This window comes from Lactuca sativa, chromosome 4, assembly GCF_002870075.4.
Source record: "Lactuca sativa cultivar Salinas chromosome 4, Lsat_Salinas_v11, whole genome shotgun sequence".
In the NCBI taxonomy this organism is placed as follows: Eukaryota; Viridiplantae; Streptophyta; class Magnoliopsida; order Asterales; family Asteraceae; genus Lactuca; species Lactuca sativa.
This window is the reverse complement of record NC_056626.2, coordinates 377,883,638-377,892,635: the sequence shown is the minus strand read 5'-3', so window position 1 is coordinate 377,892,635 and position 8,998 is coordinate 377,883,638. Positions and strand designations below refer to the sequence as shown.

The following is an 8,998-nucleotide window of genomic DNA, read 5'->3' as shown; positions in this document are numbered from 1 at the left end:
TTAGGCCCTCTGGCCCGATCTGAATCGTTGGACCCTCCGGTCCAGTCTATATAGTCATACAGCATACAAATAACACATAGCATACAATCTTATATATAGCACATAATCTCATACATAGCACATAAGACCCTCTGGTCAACTCATAATACCACTCAAGGTAACATATAGTGAGAAGACTCACCTTGCGTGTCTCGGTAACTTGTAAAGCTCTCAACCACTAGTGCTCGATCTCCCGAGCTATCGTCCTCCTACAACACAAGTGTATTTTTACTTAATACTACTTGACTCTGGCTGACTAATACCACGAAGTCAAACCAATCAACGGTCAACCCGACTCGCCGAGTCTGGCGTGGACTCGCCGAGTCCCTACAGGACCCCGATTCCCTCTGAATCTCTTCCAATTCACCGAGTCACTCACCCGACTCGGTTACTCAGTCCCTGGTCCGAAGTCTCTGAACAACCCGCACCAACTCGCCGAGTCTGGGATTGGACTCAGCGAGTGCACTCCATGCACAACCTCAAACGACCTTCTAAGGTCAGATCCACTCTAGTAACTCATAGATCTAGTCCCCTTAAGCTTATTGACCACGTAAAGTCCGAGTCTTGGTGCTCATTAAGCATCAAATAGCTCATTAATGGAGGTTTAGCCTCAAATACATAGATCCCAATCTAAAGCCTCCATGGATGCACATAAAGCTTGGGCAAGGAGGTGCTCTGGACCTCTATGGGTCTAGATTCAGAGCCATAACTCGCCAAGGGACCATGATGATGCTAGATCTAGCCACAAATGGGTTCAAAAACCCTAAATCTATATGAACATCACAATAACAAAGAAGGATTCGAATGGTACCTCAGATGTGATGTCCTGGACCTTAGTTCTTCAAGAATCCACCCCTCTCTTGCTTCCTCTTGGCTAGATCTTCTCTTCCCTTGCTAGACAACAACTCCAAAAATCAACAATGGCTCCTTCCCTCACTTGAATCACTCAAATGTTCTAGGGTTTCACTCTGGGGACTAATGAGCGCAAATGACGGCCATAAGGCCCTTTAAATAGGCCACAAACCTGAGAAATTAGGGTTTCATTAAACGACGCAGACTCGCCGAATCCACTAAGGAGACTCGCCGAGTCCACTAAGGCGACTCGCCGAGTCCGAGCATCAATCCGGATGAGAACCCGCGTCTCAACTCGGCGAGTCTACGCACCAACTCGCTGAGTCCCTTCTCAAAACTCAAAATAAAAAGATTAATTAATATACCTAAAAAATCCCGGATGTTACACACTTCATCCACTATAACCGTTCCAATTATGTGAGCCCTAATTTTGGAAGTTTCAATAGATTCGCTTCTCCGCTTCATTTCTGGATAACCATGCTCCTCGCTTCATCACTGTCCCAAGATGTCTTCATTGTTCCTCCCTCTGTCTCTTGTTCCATCAGGTAAGTTTTCGGACCATCTCATCTACTCATTTTTTACTATCTTTATTCTCGCTCTCTATTTTTCTCGATTTCTTCTTTCTTCTCTATTCTCCCTTTTCTGTTGAATGTTGTTGGCAGTTAGAATCCATGGGAACAACAGAGGAGAGTTGGATGGTAGTGGTACACCACCACATTTAGGTGTAGGTTTAGGTTAGGGAGGGATACCAACACCGACAACCCTCATCCTATACCGAAGCCCTCATGAAATCGACTCAATGTACATCACCATGCTTAGAACCACAGAATTCTTGGGTAAAACAACATCGTCGAGTCTCATCCGATTCTTCTGTCAGTTTACACCCATCAATTGTTGCATGTTTTGGTAATTCCTGTAGTTGGTAATTAATTAATTTTTTGTTTTGTTGTTTTATTAGTTGGGGCACGAAATCTCTCTTCCTTTAAGCTTCTTATGGTTCATCAGGTTCAATATTTTACATTTCACCTGCTGAATATTAAGGTAATCTCTTTTCTTCCTCTTTTGATATGTAAAAATAATGATGATTCTTTATCTAATTTAGTATTAAATCATCATTTTTTGAATCCTTACCGAATTTTATTTTTATTTTCTTGTTTTTAATTTGATATGGGTGACGCCCATATTGGAGATACAACCACTGGTATTCTCAGGCTATTCTTGTTTTTTCATCTGAAATTAAGAATTATAAAAAAATTATTCTTATTACTCTGAAGCAGTAGTCGATATAGGTTGAAACATATGAAATTGAAACAACAATCAATGTAGAAGCAGAACATTCCAGACCACCGGCAGTTAACAATAAACAACAATCTTCATCAGATACCAGCCGTCTACATAGCTACGCTAATTCCTCCATCCTACCTGGCCCACTAATTTTATATCAGGCCATTCAAATTGGGTAGGATGCTACTCATATGTAATACCAATGTACAGGTTTGTTTCACCTCCCCTCCCCTCACCTTTTTTTTCTTTTCTTTTCTTTTTGACTCACCAAACCTAATCTAGACAACATGCTATACATGGATGTTCCTTTTTGACTTAATCTATATAGCATTACATAACAGATTAAAGCAAACAACAATATATTACCTTCAATGAAGTAAAAACAGTAGCAATGCGAATGGCCATTGTACGTAGTCATGGTGATATTAACTTGGCGGGATTTTTCAGCACTTTTACTATACATCTCTTCTAAAGCTTTATCATGATCCGTTGTAAATGCCTGACATGAAACACAGTTAAAACAAAAACATGATTGATTACAAAAAGAAAGATTCTATTAAAAAAAAAACAATGATAGAAAAGATAAAAAGAAAACATTTCTTACAGAAACTGAATATTTGAACTAAAGGTAGTATCATGAAAATGAAGTAAAAGAGGCAACTAAATTGGGATACCATAATTTTAATATATTGTTTTTGTAGATACCCTTAACACTAAAATATAATACCATAATTTTTGACTCGCTGAGCTTAATCTAGACCGCTAGTTTAATCTATTCTGATATCAACTCCTTACCTATTTGTTTTGCTACTTTTTTCCTCTCAGCTCCTCTCATGTTAGTATTGAAAGGGTAAAATGGTCATCAGGCTGTTAGTAGGAAGATGAAAACAGGCTGCACTTTTTATCAAGAGATCACATGCCATTATTCAACTTGTTATCAAGAGATCTGTTGATCGAAGTGAATCTAAACCTCCATGAGTTGTTGGCAAACTCTCTTTCCTAGATCTTGCTGGAAGTGAACGTGGTAATAAAAATTGCTATTAAGTTAATTTATTTAAGAAGCTGGGCTGCAGAACCAGAGATGGAAGAAAGGAAAGTGGTAAAAAACTAAAAGCCAATCTGATCTGCTCTCTGGTTGGATCACAGATGTTTTTTTTTTTTTTTTTAAAAAAAGATTTGAAATGATAAATAATTATTTCTTGTAATGTGGGATTTGAATTATATGGTTGCAGAATGGAAGGTGCTGAGATTAATAAAAGCTTACTTGCTTTGAAGGAATGCATTATGGATAAGATCTCTTGACAATGATCAGGGTCATATCCCTTTTTGAGGCAGTTAATTATAACTGAAGTTTTAAGAGATTCATTTTTTGGAATCTTGAAGATACTTCTGGTTTAGCCACTTCATTAATCAAAGAAAATGGTGTGTGTCCACTTTCACTTGATTGTCTTGTTGATGGGTAAGACTTGGAAATTTTCAATTTTTTAATGCTTTGTTCGAATATCCTTATTTATCTACTTTTTTGCTTTAGTAATGAACAGGTAGTTGTCGCTGTAACAGATACAATCATGGATCTAGCATGCTCTCAACAAGGGATTGTGAGTTTGATCCTTCTGATTTATTGATTATAAACTTATAATATAATTCTTATCTCATATTCTTTTACTATTATTAAAGTTTTATGATATTTTTTAGGAAATCATAATCCCAGCTAGACCCAATGAAGCTACAGATTATAATTGTGAATGAATCGATGTCTTTCATTAACACAGGAGGGGATTAAATACCCAATGTACAGAGTGATTACAGGAGGAAATTGAGGAAAATCTAGGCTAAATAAGGAAGTAGTAATCTACATTAATTACATAGCAAATATAAGATCGGAAATATACAGAAGGTGTATATTTTGGTTAATACTCCCCCGCAGTCGAATGGTTGGCTGGCCGAATAGAGAGACTGGAACGGAAGCGGGTGAATAGCTGACGAGGTAATCCCTTGGTAAATATATCTGCGTATTGGTAATCAGCAGGAACATGAAGAACACGAAGGGAACCCATGCGAACTTTTTCGCGAACGAAATGGATGTTGATCTCAATATGCTTCGTGTGTTGGTGCTGAACCGGGTTTTGAGTAAGATATACGGCTGAAATGTTGTCACAATATATAATCGTTGCCTGGCGAAGTGGAAGATATAGCTCGAGGAGTAAGTTGCGTAGCCATGTAGTTTCAGCTGCGGCGTTGGCGACGCCTTTGTACTCGGCTTTGGCACTGGACCGGGAGATAGTTGGTTGTCGTTTGGATGACCATGAAACGAGATTATCACCGAGAAATACACAATAGCCAGATGTGGACCGTTGAGAGTCGGGACACCCCCCCCCCCCCCCCCCCCCCAATCTGCGTCGAAGTAGGCAGGGAGTTTTGTAGATTTGGAGGGAGAAATATGAAGTCCATGATGACGGGTGCCTTGGAGGTATCGTAGAATACGTTTCAGAAAGTTAAAATGTGGATCGCGAGGGGCATGCATGAAAAGGCATACTTGTTGGACAGCATACGCAATGTCGAGGCGAGTGAATGTCAAGTATTGTAAGGCTCCAGCGAGGCTGCGATACAGAGTCGAGTCTTGCATTAGGTCGCCGACGGTTGCGTTGAGTTTAGAGTTAGTGTCGACAGGAGTGGCACAAGGTTTACATTGTTGCATGTTTGCCCGATGAAGAATATCATCCACATATTGTTCTTGGGTAAGAAATAATCCTCCATTTTGATGTTTCACTTGGACGCCGAGAAATTGATGAAGTGGCCCAAGGTCCGACATAGCAAACTCTTTGGATAATAGAGTGATGAAGTGTCGAAGAGTTGTGTCGTCAGAAGCGGTCAAGACGATGTCATCCACATAGAGAATAAGATATGCCATTTGTGTGCCTTGTTGGAAGACGAAAATAGAGGTATCACTTTTGGTGCTTTTAAAACCACATGTGTGAATCAATGTTGCAAAGCGATGAAACCAAGCTCGCGGGGCTTGTTTCAGCCCATACAAAGATTTTCGTAACCAACAAACATGTGTTGGATGTTGCGGGTCCGTGAAACCAGAGGGTTGGAACGTATACACGGTCTCGTTGAGATTCCCATGTAAGAATGCATTCTTTACATCTAGTTGGTGTATAGGCCACCATCGGGAAACTGCAAGACTAAGAACAGTTCGTATTGTGGTGGGTTTCACTACGGGACTGAATGTTTCATCACAGTCTACTCCGACTTGTTGGCATCTTCCATTAATCACTAAGCATGCTTTATATTGTGTAAGAGTCCCGTTTGAAAGAAATTTGTGCCGGTATATCCACATACAACATATGACATGAGCCTCTGGGGGACGAGGTACAAGTTCCCATGTGTTTTTATCTATTAGAGCTCTATGCTTATCGGTCATGGCTGAGTACCAATTTGGATCAGATAGGGCATGTTTGTGGGATTTAGGAAGGGGTGAAATGGTGAGGTGTTGGATTTGGTGTGAAGGTTGAGTGGTGGGCTTGGTTTGGTGATTCCAGCTTTAGAGCGGGTGGTCATGGGATGACAGGATGTAGGGGGTGGCGGAGGTGGAGGGGGTGGTTGGGTTCGCCGGGAGTAAGTAAATGAGTAGTATGAGGGTGGGGGAAGGGTAGGTTAGGACGAAGTGTATGGGGTTTGGTTGGAATGGGGAGGTGAAAAGGTGGTTTCGGTGGGAGCGAAATGAGTGGGGGAAGGAGGGTTGTGATTTAAAGGTGGTTGGAAGGTGGAAGAGGAGAGGAGAGGGTTTTGTTTCAAGGAAAGAGTAATTGTGTGGTGGGTTTGGTGTGTGAGATGCGTAAGGAAAAGAAGTTTCATCAAAGGTTACATGTCGGGAGAGAATGATTTTACCCGTGGACATGTCGAAGCATCTATATCCTCGCTATTGGGCTGGGTAACCTAGAAAAAGACAAGGTGTGGACCGAGGTGCTAGTTTGTGTTGGCGGGTGGCTGGTAGGTTGGGAAAGCAGGCACACCAAAGATTCGTAGGTGGTCATAAGTTGGATGTTTGAGGTAGAGAACAGAGGTAGGGGTTCGGTTGTCAAGTAATGGAGTAGGAAGGATGTTGTGTAAGTAGGTAGCGGTATGAAGGGCCTCGACCCAAAAGGAAGGTGGTAAAGAAGCATGGGTAAGTAAGGACAACATGATTTCGTTTATGCGACGGATCATTCGTTCTGCTGTGCCATTTTGTTGAAAGGTGTGCGGGCACGAGAAGCGAATGTGAAGACCGGTGGTGGAAGCAAAATTATGGAAGTTATGGTTGTCGAATTCACCGCCCTTGTCACATTGGAATGTTTTGAGGGTAATATTGAATTGAGTGTGGATATATTTGTAGAAGGCTTTGATTTTGGGAAAAGTTTCGGATTTGTATTTTAAGGGAAACACCCATGTAAAATGACTGAAATCGTCAATAAGGATGATGTAATATTTAAAACTAGTTTTGTTGTGGATGGATGAGGTCCAAAGGTCGGCGTGAACTAGATCAAATGGTTTGAGAGTGAAGGATGTGGAGTTTTTGAATGGTAGACGTTTGTGTTTAGCAAGTTGGCAAGAATGACAAACGGGTAAACGATCATTTTTATTGCAAGAAATATTTTTATTTTGACTAAGAAAATTTATTACATGATGACCCGGATGACTGAGTCTAAAATGCCAAAGAGGCGAACTAGAAGAAACATAAAAAGATGAAGCTGGAGCGTTGGCTTGTTTGGTGAAGGGGTAGAGATCGACGAAACTGTCGTGTCTAGAGAGGTGCCTCTTGGTCTTGTAATCCTTTATAGAAAACCAAAGGAGTCAAATTCAACAGAAAATGAATTATCACAACAAAATTTACGAACATATATAAGATATTTAACGGTATGAGGTGTGTGGAGTATATCTTTTAGATGAATAGGTTTGGATGGATGGGGTAATGTTGTATGACCTGATCCAAGAACCGGTACTTGATTGCCATTTGCATCAAACACAGATTTAATAGAAGACAAACTATGGACTGAGATTTTACCTTCATTGGCTGTGAGGTGAGATGTGGATCCAGTGTCCATGTACCAAGCATCATGTTCTTGTTCCAGATTCATAGCTGAAAAGGCAGCCCCGTGTTCCGAAGGTTTAAGTGGGTTTACTGTTGTAAGATTGGCTTCATCTGGTGGTTGGCGTGGTTGCTGTTGGGCAGAAGAGGTAGGCCAGGGAGAAGCCCATCCAGCTTGAGTAGGATATGGACAAGGTGGTGGTGAAGCCCAATATGGGTGGGCCCAGAATGGTGGTGGGTATCCGGCCCATGTAGGGCGTGTTTGATTGGACATAGGGCTTCTGCGATTATTTGACTGGGTTTGTGTTGGCCGACCAGAAGTAGGGATGCAAACGGGTCGGGGATTCCCCGTGACCCGCGGGGACCCGACCCAAACGGATCGGGGATTCCCCGCTTTTAACGGGTAACGGATCGGGGATGGGGATTATATATCTTACCCGAAACGGGGTCGGGGCGGGGACGGATATAATACTATCCGCTCCATTTTAGACCCGATATATATATATATATATATATATATATATATATATATATATATATATATATATATCAAAATCAGTTTTTAATTTTCATTAATGGCTATTAATTGTTTTCAATTCACAACACATAGACTATTGAACCGTCATGTGTCTCTTAGTAATCTGTGAGCATGTGACCTGTGAGAAATCCAATTGCATCCACTGCATTTCGATTTCAAACTCGACACTTCTCCTGCATTTATTAATGTCGAAGACTTTTCCTGCATCTCGATTCTCCAGTTCTACTTCTCTAGTAAAATTCTTTGATTCAAAACATAAGAAATCCGCTTCCATACTCTACTTCTCAACTTCCCCTTGTTTTCCTTACCAAACTCATTTTTTTTTCTTTTCTCCTTCAAGTATGGCTGTGAAGGATTCTCCTCTATCGGATAAGTATGTTTCTTTTCCTTACCGAACTCGTTTTTCTTTTCTTTAATAGGTTTCTTGTACTTGATTTTCTATAATCGTTTTTTCAATTTGGTTGAACCGGTTTTAAGTAATCGTTTTTTGAAATATGTTTTCTTTACTCGATTTTATGTACTTGGTTTTGCAATATCGATTTCCTTTACTTAACTCAACACGTTCTTTGCAATAATCGATCCATTTTTGTGGTTTAACGGAATCAGTAGAATTAATGGCTTGCTCCTAGATGTATAAAATAAGAAAATACTTGGACATTATTTTTATTTTTATTGAATCGATCCAGTTAGGAGTAATAGAAATATTGAAGGCATTGTTTTCTAAGAGCCACTGATAACTGGTATATATTTAGTGTTGTGCAAAAATATGAATTTTTTCGTTTGCTATTTGCTGTTATATAATATTTTGAATATGTATTCCATTAACTTTTTAATCCATATCCTCTGGACTCTCGAGGGTTGTTTAATATAAGAAAAATACGTGCACATTGATATTTACTATTCGTTCTTTTACAACCGAATAGCATCTTCTTTATTATTGCAGGAAACAATTAAGTGGGAAAAAGAACATATTTGCATTATCAATACAAGCATTGTGGATACAAGCATAATACAAGCATTGTGGATACAAGCATGCTAGATTTTGATAATTAGTTTATAAAGATTCGATGGAAATGAAGATAAATTTTTTTTTGAACAAGAACGCAAGAATGGAATTTATAATTGTTGTTTTATTTTTTAGTTTCTTAACAAACATGAAAATGCCGTGATTTTTTGTATTGTATCATTTATGAAAATGAAGTATGAACTTTTGAACA

General features: G+C 39.8%; 1 long non-coding RNA gene across 7 annotated transcripts; it reads left to right on the top strand.

Moving 5' to 3' along the window:
- The first annotated feature begins 1,286 nt into the window (after window positions 1–1,286).
- Window positions 1,287–8,998, top strand: LOC111919461 (uncharacterized). 7 transcript variants are annotated; one of them, XR_006191049.1, is made up of 7 exons: window positions 1,287–1,436; window positions 1,554–1,763; window positions 1,850–2,385; window positions 3,001–3,274; window positions 3,408–3,634; window positions 3,707–3,773; window positions 8,725–8,998. It is a non-coding gene; the product is annotated as an uncharacterized LOC111919461 (long non-coding RNA). The 7 variants fall into 7 exon arrangements; XR_006191051.2 differs by having other exon boundaries at window positions 1,305–1,763; window positions 3,001–3,199; XR_006191052.2 differs by having other exon boundaries at window positions 1,305–1,763; window positions 8,705–8,998.